The sequence below is a fragment of the Toxorhynchites rutilus genome, chromosome 3 (assembly GCF_029784135.1).
Source record: "Toxorhynchites rutilus septentrionalis strain SRP chromosome 3, ASM2978413v1, whole genome shotgun sequence".
NCBI lineage: Eukaryota > Metazoa > Arthropoda > Insecta > Diptera > Culicidae > Toxorhynchites > Toxorhynchites rutilus.
In genome coordinates, this window is record NC_073746.1 from 143010672 (window position 1) to 143030021 (window position 19350).

Here is a 19350-nt window from a genome sequence, read left to right on the forward strand (position 1 = left end):
AGAGCCGAACTCAACAGTTCCCCAACTGGTGGCGCGATGCGACTGCTTCCACTCTCGGCTCAACGCGTCACAACAGCGGGGCAATCATTGGAGCAACTTCCGGCTCAGTAATTATGAATGAACTTTACGTTGCGTAATGATTTGTTTTTGTTCGGTGTCCGTATAGACACGGTGTGTGTCGTCGCGTTGGGTGGATTGGACGACTGTTCGCTGACTAACCGCATGTGTTTTTCCTTCCACCGAATCCTTGCACGGACAGTATTCCAACGATGGATGTAATTCAGTTTGTGTATGTGTGAATAACGGTGTGTTTGCGGTTTACAAAGAGATTGCTGAAAGAGATCTTCGAGAGAAGCAATTGATCGAATCATCGATACAGCGTCGACGTAAAATAAATCTTTTTGTGTATCTCCAACTCTTGTTTTATTACAAACCTGATGATAATTTAGATAATCAAAAAACAATATTGATTCCAATTCCAAAACAATACATAAATGTGTAGTAAATCGTTCTTGGTCCGTACCTAATTAATGGAAGTATAGCATGTGTCGTGAGATACTTTCTAAACTTTATCCATGTAGTACAAGTATATGTATGAGTATTAAAATTACTCAACCTATCTTACTATAGCTTTCAGTCTTCTACTTCATCAAGAGGCAGTAGATAAGCTTGGAGCGTAGTGGAAAAAAATGGGGCATACCAAAATAGTTCAAAATAATGGACGCAGTGGTTCACACCCAACAAAGGGCAAACAATATAACTGTATCGCATTTGAATGTAGAGTATATCTTATTTTCTTGATTGGATTTGATGCATTCTTATTCATACAAGCTGTAGTTGTTGAGAATGTAGAAACGGTACTAGAGGCAAGTCCGCACAGGCCTGTTACCACCAGATCAAGTAACATAATTGCTGACTAGTTTTTTTTGTAAACAAGTGTACAGGTCGTGTTGTTTGTGCTAGAATAGTAGTTTATGACCAAAATCGTCTTTTTTCAAGTAAAGGATATTTTGTCTAGAGGCATACAACTTTAAGTTGAAATGAAACACAGATAATTGTTGTTAATTGTCATGAATTTGGCTTATCCCATAAACAAATTTTTTTTTGAATTTTTATTTGAATTTTTATTTGAATGTGATTATCGGTTTTTGACTACCTTGGTATGCTCGGAATAAGTCCAATTTTCGATCTTTTTCTGTAGATTATTGCGAATGTTGCCGTTAATCGTCTTCAGCTTTTTTGCGTAGACCTTAATCTTCACAAAGCACCACAAAATATAATCCAACCGTGTTAAGTCGCAGCATGATCTTGGCGACTAATGCATGGATCTATTACGCGAAATTATTCCTTCACTGAACGTTTTCTTTCAATAAATCAAAAAAAAATCCTAAAGTACACCAAGCATCTTCACGCACTGTACGAAGTCTCTGATGATGCGTATTAGGTGCGATTCACATACAACATCCACGTCACGTTCACGCCCCGTCGCGTTCCGTTACGTCAGTTATTCTACCATGCAATTCTTATGAAAACATTCACATACACCGGCAACGTAACGACCCGTCAGCATACGTTCAACGAAAACGACCGGCAGGATTTGTAGAAAAGAATAATTGACGGAGACGGACGGCTCGTTTCTTATCCTCGATTGATGGGGACTACGGCCCCATTACGTTGACCTCAGACTAAATTTAATTAAGAAAAACCAATTTATAATGAAAATTGCGCTCCGATGGCGTTTATACTTAAATACCCCAAATCCCAAATACGCATTTTCGTAGCCCTAAAAAAATGACAAAACACTGCATACAACAAGGCAACAACAATACAAATAATATTTGAATGCCAGTGCGAACAATAAAAATGCTATCTATTGTATTTCGACTCCGGTGACGTTAATACGAAAATAACTATTTTTCATTGAATTTTTCTAAATATAGAACTGATTGTAAGCATGCTGATTCGAAAGAGGGCATTGCAATTTGAAACTGTGCAGGTGGCGACACCGTGAATAACATAATAAATCAATCGTTTGACATTTGACGTGACGGTGCTGTTGCAGGCATAGATTGCATGTGTGAATTGGTGTAAACGTTGACGGAACGTGGACGTTGTTCTCCGTAACGTTCTATGTGAATCGCACATTATCCTGTAGCGCAAACAATTCATGATTGTTCGGGATGTTCTAGTGTAGAGGCACGAATTTCGGGCGTTTTTTCAGCCTCCGAATAAATAAAATAAAGCATATTTTTACCATCTATATTATTTCATTATTTGTTACTTTATGTTTTAACAATACAACAAGTACTAAACGCAGAAAAAAATATTCAAAGTAGAATAGCTTGTAGGTGAAAGGGGGTTAAAAAAAAGTTCTGCCATGGCGTCCGAAAAAAAAATCGAACAGACGAAAAATGAAACCTCTGAAAAATAAAAAAAGAGACAAAATGGTGGCCGTTTGAAAAAAACAGCTTTCAGCTCGTTTTTAGTGACGATTTAAAAAAATTTCAATAGGAAAATTGAAAAATAATATTTTTTATTGATTCTTGCGATAGAGAGATGTGTGAATCGGCTCAGTAGAACTTGAGATATCGTGTACGCCAGTTTAAAAATAAAATAGTTTCGAGAAAATTGCCTTTGAGGTTTTGTGCCAAGGCCGTTCTAGATTACACACTGCATCACTAAAATGTCAATAACTTTGTAAATAATGGGATTTTCGATAAACTTAACACAAAACAAGCGACAACTGTCAAAATAGTGCAAGTATGTGTCACCGATGTTGATGGATACATGCTCAGACACGCACAATGAATATTGATTACAGTAGGGGAAATGGGGGGAATTTGGAGGGACCCGAGGGACCGACACAGGGCCCAATAGTGTTAACGATTCATTCTTGTCTTCGTGAGAGAAATACACGCGCCCTGTTCTGAATATTTTTCGCGAACGTTTTATTCTTCATGGTATTATAGCTATAACAGCCATAAGGGCGGTCTTTTTCGCAGTTGACACACAAAAGCGAATATATAATATGAGTACCGGTAAGTTTCTTGTTTTTTTTTCAAAAATTAATACTTTATTCCGCCAAAATGGTTACAAATTTAATATTCAAGGTATTGTCCATCGCTAGTCACAACTTTTTCCCATCTTTCTGGCAATTCACGGATCCCTTTGCGGAAATAATCGGCCGGTTTGTCGGCTAACCACGAATCGATCCAATTTGTGACTTCATCAAAATTGGAGAAGTGCTGGTCAACCAGGCCATGTTGCATTGATCGAAAAAGGTAGTAGTCGGACGGAGAAATGTCTGGAAAATAAGGCGAGTGGTATAGGACCTCCCATTTCAGCGTTTCCAAGTATGTTTTGACCAGTTTCGCGACATGCGGCCGAGCATTGTCGTGTTGCAAAATAACTTTATCGTGTCTTTGCTCGTATTGTGGCCGTTTTTCCTTCAGTGCACGGCTCAAACGCATCAATTGTCGTCGATAGAGGTTCCCCGTAATGGTTTCATTCGGTTTTAGCAGATCATAGTACACCACACCCAGCTGGTCCCACCAAATAGACAGCATAACCTTCTGGCCATTAATACTCCGCGCGGCCGTCGATGTTGATGCATGGCCGGGGTATCCATACGTTGCCCGATGTTTAGGATTGTTAGGACCCACTTTTCATTGCCAGTAACGATTCGATGCAAAAAAAACCCCTGGTTTGCTGAGGAACCCCAAGTGTATCTGCAAGTTCTTGTTGCGTTTGTGACGGATCTTGATCGAGTCAAGCCTCCAATTCTTCATCTTCAAACTTTTTTGGCGGTCCGGAACGTTCTTCGTCTTCCAAGTCAAAATTACCACTTTCAAACCGTGCAAACCACTTCTGACACGTTCGCTTTGTTGTAGCATGGTTACCATAAACTTCCACCAAAATGCGATGACTTGCCGTAGCTTTTTTCTTCATATTGGAGTAATGAAGTAGCACCCCCTGCAAAAACACTCTCGTTGGTACGAAATTTGACATATTCGAAGTGGCAGAAAACTATGTTGTTTATGCTTCAACTTTTTGACATATACTGAAAAACGACGCGCAATGACAGTAGCTTTCCAACGAATGTTTGGGAATTTGATTCACTGGAATAATAATTAAGTTACGCCATCTGTTGTAAAACCGGAGAAACTTACCGGTACACCTATTTGTACCAACACCAACATCATTCCATGTTTTTCAATCCCATCAATTTTTCTTTGGCAACATATAAAGATAAATAACAATCTGTGCGTGTGATGTGCCATCTAATAGTAAACATGTCCCCTAAGCTTTCTACATGAGTGGCAGTAAACACGATATTTTTTCTTTTTTTTGTGTGGCTTCAATGTGAGTAATCCTCTTGACACAAAAATTGATTAGAAGCATACAATGACCGGAAATCAACTTCTTGTTCTCAACAAAAAAAATAAACAAAAAAAGAAAAAGACGGGTGGGCAATGTCGGGGACATAACCGAAGTGACGTAGGACTATACAAAGGGGACAGCTTTTGTTAAATATATATTTTAAATATATTGCTTTATTTTCTTCTCCTACGTGAATACCTACCTATCTACCTGAAAAATGGATTAGTTTACTGTTTACTCTTTATGAATATGTTGATGGTTCTGAAAACAAATGGCAAACTGGCAAACAAATTATGAAAAAATCAATTTGTGTTTTATTATTATTTTGGATAATGTTTTAGAAAGCATTGAACTGTATTTCCTAAACTCTTTTTTGGAAGGTTTAATGGCCCTGAAAAGCGCCTTGTTTTATGGAATGGTTCCAATTTAGAAAACTTAGTACACGTGGTTTTGAAAAAAACCATTTCGAACGTCCTCGATGCCGCCTTGTTCTGGATTTGCCACCAAAGCAGTTTGTATAAAGAACAAACTTTTTTCTTCTGCTACCTAATGCCGTTTTGCGATTGCGTTTGCCACTCGCCACTCGCTGCAACTGCCTGTTGTTGTCTTGATGTGTTCTGTTCTGAATGCGGTTTTTATGATCGCCGCGAGCAGCTTTGCCAGCTAACTCGATCACTTCGGCGGCCGAAACTATATAACGGCGGCTAGGTGGACTGGTGCACTGGTACTAACGCGCTCGGCCTAGCTACCCTTGCGGGGAACTCCAGATCAACACGGTTCGAGTGGGATTTTGCCCTTCCCTTCACTTTTCTTCCTTTACCATGTCCAGACATGGCTGCTTGGGTTGGTTTGTTGATGTGTTGTGATGCGAACCGATGTGGTGTACGGTTTGAATGAGAATGATCGTTACGGCAGCGGAGCGGGGATTTTTAAGCTGATTGGCTGGCTCGAGAATTACGCATGTGTGAGACTGCCACCAATGTTTCGTTCATTTTTTTCTTTTTCCTTTCCAATCGTGCTTCATTCTATTCTTCTTCTTTTTGGCTTTAAGAGGGTTTAAACTTTTCAGTTCATTCGCCTCTAGGCCGACGCTTCATTCTATTTCGCTGCTGCTCTGGTTGCCCGTTTTGGTCGGTACGATTTGAGGAGCACAAAATGGACCAATCAAAAATGGGCACATAGTGCATTTTGACAATGCTTGATATTTCACAATTATTCAATTATTTATCTCAAGAAAAATGAAATGTTATTCGTTATGATAGATGCGTAGATATATTTCCTATCAATTGATGCAAAAACCTTTGCGATCTATTGAGAAATGCTCGAGTTATAAGCGTTCCAAATCTTGCATTTTTTCCTACTTGTTCAGTGCCTAGATTTCCATTTCACCCCCTATATCTTCCGGTTAGACGTAGTCCTACGTCAATAAATCGAAACAAATATTCAGCAGTAAATGTGACCTCCTTTGGCCTCAATAACCTTTTGCAAAGTTGCAAAATAGTTGTTTATTTGGCACATCTGTTATGTTCATCTTTTTGTCGTGGATAACCCAAAGATGTTCAATTGTGCTCGAATCGGAACTCTGGAGTGGCCATTCTATGGTTGGTTGTTGGTTCGATGGTTGATGGTTCGTTGAAGATATCTTTCCTGAAGTCCCTCGTCGCTCTTTCGCTACACTCTTAATCGCTGTTTCTTATTCGACAGCTCGAACGACAGCTTTTCAAAAATTAATGCTTCATTCTGCGAAAATGGTTACAAATTTTATATTCAAAGTATAGTCCATCGCTAGTCACAACTTTTTCCCATCTTTCTGGCAATTCAGGGATCCCTTTGCGGAAATAATCGGCCGGTTTGTCGGTTAACCACGAATCGATCTAATTTTTGACTGCATCAAAATTGGAGAAGTGCTGGTCAACCAGGCCATGTTGCATCGATCTCTCATTTCAGCGTTTCCAAGTATGTTTTGACCAGTTTCTTGACATGCGGCCGAGCACTTTATCGTGTCTTCGCTCGTATTGTGGCCGTTTTTCCTTCAGTTTCTTCCAATTCTTCATCTTCAAACTTATTTAGCGGTCCGGAACGTTCTTTGTCTTCCAAGTCAAAATTATCACTTTTAAACCGTGCAAACCACGCCTGACACGTTCGCTCAGTGCAGTCGCAGCCTTTTTTCATATTTAAGTGATGAAGTAACATTCTCCGCAAAAACACTCGTTGGTACGAAATTCGACATATTCGAAGTGGCAAAAAACTATGTTGTTTACGCTTCATATACAAAAAAGACGCGCAATGACAGTAGCTTTCAAACGAATGTCTGGAAATTTGATTCACTGGAATAATAATCAAGTTACGCCATCTGTTGTAAAATCGAAGAAACTTACTAGTACACCTAATACATATTTCTAAGCTTGAGATTCGTAATGTTCTAAGTCACGCATAATCAGATTTCGTGTTTCATTTTGAAAACAGCAAAACAACAAATAGCTTCAAAAACATTAAATATTATCTTGATCACAAGAAGTTAGCTAAAGAGCTCTAGGGTTCCGTCAATGTAAAATACACAATAAAATATTTTTCAACAATAAACCTTTTTAATGGAATAATTGATCATGTGTAGACAAATTCATGCATGACAGAATGAAAAAATGGTAACTATCAATGACCGTCTGATCAATACTTTATTGATTTAATATTTCATGAACCTTCCTTCAAATTTTCATGAACAAGCATTGTGTTAATAATTTGTGAATAGTTTATTGTTTCTTTGCTAAAATGAATAACATTATGATGCCATTAGAACTCCACGCATAGTTTGAACATGGATCAGCCAAAAACTTCCTTGAAATCAAAAAAAAAATTATAGGAGGTTGTGTCCAAGATACGACCGCATTGTTGACGTAGAACTACGCTGTTATTTTATATAAGTCGCTTGTTTATACCTTCGGATATTATTCTATAATGCTGTGATATTTTAGAAACAACTGCTTAGTAGAATAGCCTCTGAAATGTTTTTTTCATTGTAAAATCAGTTGACGATAATTGATTGATGATTCATTATTTTCCTCGCAAAACAATACACTAGCTGATCGTATGTCGCAATTTATTTCATGTCTATGCATTGAAAATTTACCTCGAACGCTATTTCGGTGGCCTTTTTCGCAATTGACATAGACTCGGCTACAGTCGATTATATACATGTTGCACCAGCACCATTATTCCACATCTCATAACTACATCAACATATCTTTGGCACCGCATGGAAACAACAACAATGACAACACTTGCAAGTATCAAATATCATGCTACATGTTATTTAGTATTGCCTCAAAGGAATCGCACCTCTAGGCATCGTTCGTACAACGTAAACCAAGCGCCAAACAAGCGTTTGCCATAGCATGCATACAGAGCCATACATTGGTGGCTACTAAGAATATAAACACTTCTCATCATTTTGCGCTATTCCCAAAAGAAACGCTTCTGTTAATATTACTGGCCTCGAAAAAAGTTGCATTACTTTCTCATGCTCGAGAGAAGCGCAGCTGTCACCCTTAGTGGAGGAAGTTTTGCAACTGGCAAGCGAAACCTAATCACATACAAAATTCCAGAACGACATTTACTTTTTTGAAGACTAAACAAGCGAAATAAACTCTTTTTGTTTATATCAACAACCCCGAAAACAGTAGCAATGCTTCATAATGATCAATATTAGCGCAAATGCAATCCTAGTTGAAGGCAGCTTTGCGACTGGCACGCGAACCCAAATAACTTGTAACATTCCAGTAAGACATTCAAAATGCTTGGTATTCCCCAAAAAATCTTTGGCGCACAACCTTAACGCCTGCTTCGCCATAACGTCAGTTTAATGCATTAATGCATTCTCAAAGGCACCAACGAAGCCCTTATGATGACGGAAAACAATGTTAACTGCTTGGAAAAAGACTGAATTATGCCATACAGCTTGTACTCTGCTGTAACACTCATCGATGCGAATTCGCTGATGAGTTTGTCAAGAGCGACCGCTTTCAGCACTAGCGGGGGAGCTTGATTTTGGTTGCTGCCTGGGTAACGACGTTTACCTTTTCGACCGACGCGCTGAAATCGCCTACTTCGCTGTTGTTCGATGCGGTGTCACACTCGCGAAGGCTCGGTTCAGTGCGAGCGCTTTTCAACATCGCGTGCATCATGAGATGACGCTAACCTCGAAATTTTATTGTCCCTGGCAATGCGTTCGTTTTTTGCAGGGCTCGAGCTTGCTTTCCTCTTCTTCTTGCTCATCACACACTATGCGAAACGTCCAATTTATGGAGCCGAAAGAAAAACACACGATAAGAATAACACGAAAAACGAACAGAAAAACCAAACGACGATATCCAAGTTAGATTACCATTGGTGGGGTCCAATCTTAGATCGAAGCGCAGCGAATGCAAAGTGAACTGGATTGCTCAACAGTTTGATGCCGAATGAAAGTTTGCCTCTGCGAGATACACTGTTTATAATCTAGGCAAGTATTCCCCTTCATTCTTCTACTTTTCCTTTGTTCACGGAGACCTTAAATCCTACGATTTCCCCTTCGTTGGTCGTCGATAAGTTGCTCGTTATTGACAGCTCTGTTCGGGAATGCACACAAATGGACAGAACAAATGTATGAGAAAATGTAAACGCTTAAAGTTTTCATGAATTTTAACCATTTACAAACCAGGGGATTCTAATGTATAGCATATTAAACAAATCTTAGGGAATTTCCGTTTCGTTTAGTATGTAAATCGTCAAAATCCGTTCGCGGCAAAAATTGTTATTAACGTTAACTTTATTTCCAGGGGGTCTCCGTAGCCACATTGGTTGCGCGTTCGCTTAGTAAGCGATCGATCGTGAGTTCAAAACTCAGGGCCCCCATTGACCATCTTTGTGTTGTTACAGAATAACTACGTCCACGCAACGATCATCAGCGATGGAGATCGATCCACGGTCGAAATAAGATCGATTTATCCATTTAACTGCTCTGCTCTGCAAGAAACATCGGGCTGCTGTTCTATAAATAACTCAACAATGGATCAACAACTGTCTCCGCTGTCCAGTCTTAACTGGATAATGGAAGAACCGATAGAAAAATCTTACGCCTAAATGGCTACTGTGTAAATGTGTTCCATATGCAAATGGTATAGAAGGGAATACTCTAACGCCGAAAAATGGCAACTGTGTAATGTGCTAATTATGGATATGATAAATATGTGACATGTACACGATTAAAATTCGGCTCTGTTACAGCTAAAATCCTGATGAGCCTAAAATAAACAAAAGGAATAAAAAAAAACTTTATTTCCTAAAAACGTGACCTGTTTTCTGATTTGGCACCCTTAATGAAAGACGTAGTTCTACGTCAAAAAAATTGGATACCTGTAAAGCATCTATTCGTCAAATTCTGACCGAACATGTTACCTGCGGAAAGATTTTTTCACGCACGAATTGATTAGTTCACTTTGAAACGCAGGAGAAAAAAACAACATCCGGCAGTCATTATCGACATCATTCATTACCATTAATCTTTTGGCAACGTTGTTGTTTTCATCTACTAAAATTACAACCATTTTCCGCCACCCTCGAAGGTCGGGGGACCGCACGCACACACAAACACCCACCCATCCGCTTCCGAATGTTCCTCTCACTTGTTCGTTAATTTTTGTTTGTATCTTAGATTAGAGAAGAAACAGCGCGAAAAATAATAATACCCACACACAATATGTTTAGATAATTTCAGGAGTTGCGAGGCCAAAAAATTGCGCATTTGAAAAAAATCACTCTTCGCCCCCACACGCACACCCACAACGAGCGAACCAGCATCGTCGTCGTGTCGTGCAGACGAATCCGAATCATAGAAGATATGCTTCCCGTGGGGAAAAGCGGAGGCAGGGGACTAGACTAGAGTGCAGCGGGCAAATGTTTGCTTCCAAACAAACATCAATGTGTGAGGGTGGACAGCAGAATTTGCTGCGCGTGGAGAGTCTCGTGAATTTTTGCAATGTTTTATCTCCGGTGGTGATGTCGGTTTATTTCTATTCCGGGCCCGATGCTGTCAATCGTGTGATTGAATGCCTGAGGAATGCGGCGAAGCACAGTTGTTTGTTGCTGTCGCGTGCAATTTTTATCATCTAACATCATTGCCGCGGGGCAGAGTTCTGTTGGAAAAGAGTTGTGTTCAGTGAAACCGGAAATACAGAAACCGCTGTCTCCGCTGGGAGAATCTGTAGAATTGGTGCACGTTAATTCAGAGCGGAGTAAGTAACAAACTCGAAAAAATTAGATAATGATTGCGATGGATCAAATATTTGCAAGTATCTACTGCGATCATATTTAATAAATGTTATGAAAACCATATCACATGAAATTCATTCAAAATGATCAACGTGAATAATGTGGATTACGCCTTCAATCATGACAACAGGCGAAAAGTCTCACTGCTTGAATTTGAGAAAATGGAAAAGTTTATTCACGATTCTTCAGGCTTTCCTCATTCTCGGGAATGTTTCTTCCATCCTGAAATCAATGTTGAATGTTTATAGCATTCCCGGTGCAGACAGAGTGAACCAAATATGAAAAAACAAAAGCTGAAATATTTGGAGCTTTCATAAACGACTGAAAATAGAAATATTACTCTTTGCAAGCAGCTCATCTTAGAGAATTGTCGATTCAGTTGAGAATCGATTTCTCACCTGCTCAATTTTTAAAGATAAACTAGCTGACCCGGCAAATTTCGTCCCGCCCAAAACTTATTTTTCGTCATCGCATCCACGTTTTCTTACTAAGCGCACGTTCATGGGTCCGATCGCAGAACTTTTCATTGATTGATCTTCTAATCTACCCTTCAAAATTATTTTTTACTATAAAATTTCAGTTCTTCGTCTAAAACTCGTCATTATAATATCAGATTATTTTCAGACACAATTCTCGTGTAAGATTTGTCCGTTACATGGAATAAATGTTTGAGACAGAAAATATTATAGAATAAAGACAGCCCTAAATCGGACAATTTCTTTCTCGAGTTTTGTTCTTATCAACACATTTTGCGATCCCTTTTTTATTTATATAGATAGAATAAGATATAGGAGTGCGTTTTAGCACATTAAAATCCATTTCCACTTTCGAGCGAAGATCAATTTCGTTAGCGCAAACATCAAAGAGTTATGCAGAAATTTGTGTTTGATTTGTATGGCAGCTCCCCCTTCGAGAAGGGGGGAGGAATATCTAACCACCATAGAATCATTTATAGTACCCTAGAACCTCCATATGCGTAATTCGGTTTCATTTGCTTGATTAATTCTCGAGTAATGCAGAAATTTATTTTTATTTGTATGTCAGCCCCCCCACCTTAGAAAGGGGGGAGGGGTCTCGAACTATCATAAGAACCTTTTCCGACCCCAAAAAACCCTATATACCAATGTTCTTGTCGATCGGTTCAGTAGTTTCCGAGTACATAAGAATCAGACAGACAGACAGACAGAAATCCATTTTTATATATAAAGATGTTTACATTGAAAGAAAATAGATGCTTATTTGAAAGATGTTGATACATTCCATCTTACATGCTCACATCTCCTGTATAGTTTTATTTGAAGCTCATTCATCGCTGCTGAATGGGGTTAAGGCAGCCTATTAGAATTTTTCCTAAGAATATGCGTAAAACGATACGAATGAAAGCACTTCGGCAGAAGAAAACAAAAGTGAACGAAATATATTTTAATCTAATGAAACCATGTTATTGCTTCCGCTCCACGTGCTCGACAGGTAAGCTACGTGTACATACTCGTAATTGTATTGCTTCCTCCACCGGGAGGCCACACCGATGTCTGACCTAAATTTCGACGACACCGATTTGGTTCTGCCTTTTTTCATTTTCGTGTTTTGCCCGCAAAACAATACTACAAAAGGTTCCGCATAATTTGTATGCGTTGAAATTCCAAGCGAAGGTAATATCTAATGTTCGGTAGTGATTTACATTGACGCGTTGGAAATTATCTCCAAGTACTGATGTCATCCTAGACATCTCTTATTTTTTTTTTGTAGTATGAAATTTGATGCGATCAACTGCTGGAATTATGGGAGTTGAGCAACATTTCATACGTTTGTCATTCTACAAATTCGAAGTACATTACACAGTCCCTGGACGTGGCTTTTCTATGAAGAGGAAATGGAGGCAAGTTTTCGTACGAATAAGATGAGAAGCGTTTCTTTCCTCTGCGTCAACTTCGCAGAAACCATATTTTCCAGGATTGCTTACGACGCTAATGGGATACCTTGAAGACCATCGAAAGAGCAACTTGATTTCTGGATTCCAGAAATATGAAATATATCCGACTCATGTACAGCCGCTCCTAAAGGGCACCTCCATGTTTCGAGTTTGCTGGAAAAAAGAGGACAATTTCAAAGATTTTCTCAATTCGACACGAGAGGTACTTTTTGAAGGCTACACACGAAAACGACGAAATAAGTTAGATACCTCTTCAGCAACCAACATCACGGCAGAAGATGTCGTCGACGGCGGAAATAGGGGAAATCTTCATATCCTTTCGTACTTCTAGGTGGATTAATACTATTTTCGTAACTCAAATAATCATTCATGACACTTATATAGGGGTAGTGGGGGCGAATTAGTCATGGGGGGCAAAGCGGTCACTTGTTTGGTAGTATACCTTTTGACTATACATGCCGTATCGATAGACACCTTATATTTGAACAACTTAATGACTTTTGAGTCACCCTGTACTTCAGTAGGGCTGTCAAATATCAAAATACAAATAAAAACAGAAATTGCTCTCTTGATAGCCATTAGGCCGTAGTTCTGTGCGCATAGTATATGAGGAATTTCTCGTGAAATTTAGTTTATTCAATCTGATATATTGAACGAATCATCAGTTTGTACGACTGTTCACATATTTTAGGAGATATTTTGTTTAATCTCAGCGATTAATTCGCAAAGAAAATACTTTGATGTTTGGGGGCAAAGTGGTCATAGGTGAACAACGACTTACCATGTTTTGTATACTAAAGCTGATATACCGCGTCACATTCTGCTCTTGAAGAGGATCCGTTTGTGGCTTTGACCCTGGATAAATATCCAACTAAGCTAAGCCTCATTATGCGAAACGTTCTGTGTTTCTTACTACGTGTTTGTATGCATGAGAAAATTTAAAATGAGACTCTAGGTTCACCCTAAGTTCACTCTAGGTTCACCAGACCAAGCTTATTTCATGCATGTACCTGCATGTATCAAATAAGGTTTGAACAAATTTGGACGAAAAAAACGCATAAATCTATCCCATTTAGCTTGATATGTGCGTGTGACCACTTTGCCCGCACTAGGTGACCACTTTACCTTCAAGCAAAAAAAATGTTCGTTTTTTTCACCTTTTTTTCTAATGATGAAAAGTGTACTATTTTAAATTCTTATAGTAAAAGCCAGTGGCTATCTTGAAGAACAATTAGTTGCACTATGATATTCTTCGAGAAACGGAAATTGAAGCGGTATGTGGACGCTGAAAATGGGCTTATTCCTTAGGATGACCACTATGCCCCCACTTCCCCTATTGTCAAATTATCTAGATTTTGCTCAAAAAATTATTTCTAAACATATTTCTTGAAAGAAAGCAATATTCATTACATTGACCGATTGTCACTAACGTGTGAGATTGGGTCAACTCTCATTTAATCTCAGTTCAGTGAAAAACTGATACAATTTTTCTCTGAACAATCATAAATTCATTATTTGAGAGTATATCTACATAATCATAAGTGCGCTCCACTCTAATTTACGCTAGTTATCCAACAAACAATTCGAACAGTTCCTGTTTTGGTCCCCAACAAAGGCACTTCTATACAACATACAAGACTATACAACAATTTCCCTTTGAAGGGGGGGCAACCCCTTCAAAGTACTCCCCATCGACTGCAACACACTTATGCCAGCGCTCCAATCCTCGAGAGTTATATTCAATTTGCGGTATGGCCATCAGCGCCATCTTCGATTTTATCTCATCTCGGGTGCTGAAACCTAGTTTCTTGAGTCATTCGAATAGGAAAACGTCGCAGGGAGCCAAATCAGGTGAATTCGGAGGTTGCGGATGTTTTTAGTCAAATATTCACGAATAATGATTGATTTCGCAAATTTTGCAAATTGTACAGGCATACACAATAGCAGATGTACCCAATACAGCGTAACTTTTAGAAGTGTAAGTGTATTAAAGTGTATCCCACTACAAATTTCATAGAATGTCAATGACAGATGAGCCAACCTACAAAATAGAAGAAAAATAAAACGGGTGACTAAAAGCGCCACACGGTATTTATTCCGTGAACTTTTTTTATCAAGATGGTATATAGGAGTTCAATTAATTTTATAGGTTATCCTTCTCAGGATACCTAAAAATAATTTCTGCCGCGTGTAGTGACATATCAGAGTTTCACATTTTCGTTTCGTAGAGTGGTCGTCAGTTAGCGTTTATATAATCACATCACTTACCGCAGTGAATCCTGATTCTTACCTCGGCCCACTAACAACTAACCGCTCCATGATAAACGCTAGGGAACCACGCTATAGAGGCGACCCTTCTGGCCTTCGGGCGGCGAATATCATACTAACATTCCTTCCCTTCCCCTGGTGACTGTAAGGACGTGGCCGGCGTCGTTATTGACCATTTAAAGCTCGAATCACCGAAAATTGCACAACGAGAATGATTTGCTAGTCCCAAGCGTCATTCTGTGTGTTCTTTGTGCAATTTGGTTGGTTCAGGTTCAGGTTCAGGTTAGGCTAGAACATTCTTCGAAAAACGGGGATTGTAGCGGTATGTGGACGTAGAAAATACGCATATTCCTTAGGGTGTTTATTTTATCACCTCTTCCTCTACCAAGAAAATAGTCCGTAATTCGACTATAGAAGTAGTCACATATCATAAAATATCCGAGAACAATTTTTTTCATATTTCATTATTTTGAAATTGCCAAACCCAGTGATCGACGTATTTCTAACGAAAAGTTCATCGTCAGTGCCTAGGTACCGATACGGAGCTCAACGTGTTAATTAATTTACTCGAACTATGAGTTCTCACCTGAAAAGAAAAAAGGCCAACTGGCACAATCGGTTGAAGATACAACGTTAATCTTTTTTGTGATAAAATGTTCAAATCTGTTGAAAAAAGTGTATTTCAGTACAAAAACTATTTTGGAAAATAATATTTTGACGTAGGACTACGTTTTTCATTAAGGTCAAATTATTTGTTTTGATATGCTGTACATTACAATCACTCGGTGCGTAGAGTCTTTAAATTGATGGAAACTAGAAGCACTTCCATTTTCCCATACATTTGTTCTTATGCAGTCGTGAGAATGGATAACTATGGGGGTACCTCAAAGAATATTTGCGACGCAAACTCTACCCTGGCACAGAAAGTACACTGCCGCTATCGTATAAATATTGCATATCTTAAGAGAAAGGTTTTCAACAAACACAAACAACAACAAATATTCAAATGCGTGTGGTCAATTGTGTGTTGCAAATGCGAAAAAGACCGCTGTGAGCGTGATGAATACTCAGCGCAATGCGTGCATTTACACGAAGAAACAAATTGCAATATATGATCCCATCGTGTATTGTTCTCACAAAGGCAAGAGAGAATCTCTGCTTCAAGGTTCTGCTTCTACGAAGCCAAGGGTTAATGCTTTACCCATTTTTAGGCACACTGGAACTAATCTAATAAAGAGTGATTCATGAAATTTCTTCGCATTGATGAATAATATCCGAAATGATGAACAAGCAAATTGAATGGAACGAATGCGTAGTCCTTCGTCCTAAGCGGCCGTGTCTTGTACCGTGTACCCCCTACATTTTTTTTTAAATAGCTCGTTTAAAACCATGTAATGAGAAAAAAATATTTCACGGCCTCTCGTAGTATACGACTAGTCGAAGACGGTGTAAATAAATAAATAAGTATAGTATACATTGATTATCTCCTATTCACTATTGATTGTTGATTATTGATTATTCTAATTGTTTCCATTTTTCTAATGACTTTCCCTTTTCAATTTTCAGGTACGTACAGTTGACTTTTATTGACCATGCGAGGAACTTATTATGTTAAGTAAGTAAAATCGATTTAAATGCTATTGATATTCCCGTTTTCAAGCGTGATGGAAATCGCTTCAAATAATGTTGAACATTTAAAAATTCAGCACACATCTGGTTAATAGAATAATTCTAGCGGTTTTTGTAAGACCAGAGATATCGTCTGCGAGTATTTCAGATAATTTTACGATTCAAGATCGATTTCCGAATCCGAGATTCAAGTATTCCATTAATCTCCAAACCAAAATACCTATAATTGTGGAAATTTCTTCAGATCGTGGTTCAATAGTTTGGAATTGCAATGAATGATATATTTCAAAACAAAAATTAATCGAGCAAATGTAATGCACCAGGCAAACGTATGCCATCCGACGCTCGCTAAAGCTCGGTCCTTGCTAAAGGATCGTATTCTGTGTTTCAAATTAACCGGGAGCTAAGTAGAACACAGGTTTGCGTGCGGGAGACCGCCGCTTCCGACGGCGGGTTGGCGGTCGACTCGGATCGCGTCATCTTAGCGACATGGACCGCCTCGATTCCTGATCCTCGTTAAATGGGGACGTTTGTGAGCGGTTGTTTCTGTTGCAGCTGTTTTCTGGGACGATTTTTCCGGCCACGAACCTAACATAATCCTAAGGAAAATAACCCGATGGTTTGAAATCGATCTCGATCTCAGCGATCTCAGTTGTGAGAGCCATTTCGCAATATTGTCGAATCATAGAACCTTCCGCACATTCAATCTATCGTAAATCTGGCTGTGTGTACACGGTAAAGCCATCTTCAACTCAGGATCGCCTGGGGACAGTTTCTCGGTCAGCATAAACCAAAAATCATTCGGGCGCTTTCGTTGTTATCTGCTCTACGATGGATCGTGTTTTTTTATTTTTCACCGTCAGATGAACATTACCGCATATTGGAATGAGCTTCCCAGACTGTATTGTCTCTCTCAGCTGCAAATTGTGGATGAGTTCACGGTGGGTAAACAATGGCGCCATCCATTCATGGGGTAACTATTTTTTGACGTAGAACGTCTTTTAGGAAGTGTGCCAAACCGGAAACAGGTCACGTTTTTATGAAATAAAGTTAACGTTAATAACTATTTTCACTGCGAACGAGTTTTCATGATTTGCATACCAATCGAATCGAAAATTCTTCAAGATTTGTTTGATATGCTATACATTACAATTCGCTAATCTCTAAACGGTTTAAATTCATGAAAACTGGAAGAACTTCCTTTTTCCCATACATTTGTTCTGCCGATTTGTGTGCTAACCCTACCCGTATTTCGAATGCTTATAACTCGAACATTTCAATTCAGATCGGAAAGATGTTTTCATCAATTGATAGGAAATATTTCTACGCGTCTATCACAATTAATAAAATGTTATTTTTCATGAGATGAACAATTGAATAACTGTAAAATGTCAATGTCAATTATCTAAACGCCCTAATTGCCATGTTTTGATTGGCCCGATTTACGTTTCCCCCAACACAGACTTAAAAATCGACGTACCTGTGAAAATCCGCTTTGCAAACAAACATGCAAGTCGGGGGTGTTTTTGTTCTCACCGAGCTGTGTTTCCCTAACACGGACTTCAAAATCAATGTACCTGAGGGAATCCGCTTTGTCAAAACATGCAAGACGGGGGAATTTTTTTTCGCACTGAGCTGTGTTTCCCTAACACGCACTTCAAAATTAATGTGCCTGGGGGAATCTGCTTTGCAAATACATGCAAGTCGGGGGTATTTTTTGGTGTAGTAGTGATGGAGTCAGGTTGAATGGAGAGGTAGATTTGTATTCATTCGCCACGCCAATTAGACTGTAAATCTCGACGTGTCATGAAATTTTAAGACATTTGGCACAATTTTTTTTAAAACCCTGATTTCCGGTGATTTTTCGGTTTTCAAAAAACTCAAATTTTAATGTTTATGACACCAGTAAATGAAGCCCGAATGAGCTAATATTTTGTATAGGGTATATTACCGTGCAAACCAACATTTCGTAGTTCCCAATGGAAAATCGAGGTAACTATTTTTATTGGCACCCAAAACCATACTTTTCGATTCGTACTCCGGAAAAAACTAAGTTCCAGAATGCCGATTTTTGACAAAAACATTTTTTTTTCGAGATGACACTAGATCTCGACGTTTCATGCAATTTTAAGACATTTGGCATTAATTTTTTTTTTCGAAAACCCCGATTTCCTTTACTCTCCCCTTGGGTGATTTTTCGATTTTCAAAAAACTCAAACTTTGACCGCTTTGCGCCACTATCCCTTAAGTCCGATTAAGCTGAAATTCGGCATAGGGTGTTTTTTCGAGGTGGTGAACATTTTGTATAGGGTAACTTTTTGAAATTTTAGGGTCGATTTTTTCCCATACATTCATTGGCACCCCTCTAACTGTCATGCCGCTAATAGATGACCATTTACCTCTGGGTAATTGAGGAATATAATAATCATCTCAGGTGTATTTTTGTGGAAAATGATTGCTTTGTATGTTCATAAATGACGATATCGATAAAAAAATCAAACGATATTAATTGATGAAACTCTTCAGAACATAAAGTAATTCAATTGTTTAGTAACCGATAATTATTTTCATTTTATAAAATAATTTATCATTGAATATTTATTAGTACCAACGTTTTTCCTTCTATAAAACCTCTCAAGTCTCGGTCGAGAATCAATAATTTTGTTTTTTGAAGAAAAATATTTTGTGGGATTTTTTTATTTCATAATTTTTTTTTACTTTTTTTTTTCTTTATTATAGTGACTTTCAACACATTTCGGCTGGTTCGTCACTTTTACTTCCATTTTTGGAAGAATGTTTCGAGTGAGAATTGAACTCGTGATCTCTGCGTGAGA

The 19350-nt window shown here is 38.6% G+C and overlaps 1 protein-coding gene across 8 annotated transcripts in view; it reads left to right on the top strand.

The window, feature by feature from the left end:
- The window catches only part of LOC129775257 (mucin-12), a 553123-nt gene that overhangs the window by 38969 nt on the left and 494804 nt on the right, over positions 1-19350 (top strand). The window contains exon 1 of one of the 8 annotated variants that reach the window (XM_055779764.1): positions 16480-16502. The exons of the other annotated variants lie outside the window; for them this stretch is intronic. The gene's annotated coding sequence lies outside the window, so the exon portion shown is untranslated. Of the gene's footprint in view, positions 1-16479; positions 16503-19350 lie in introns of those variants that run through there. 8 annotated transcript variants of the gene reach the window in all.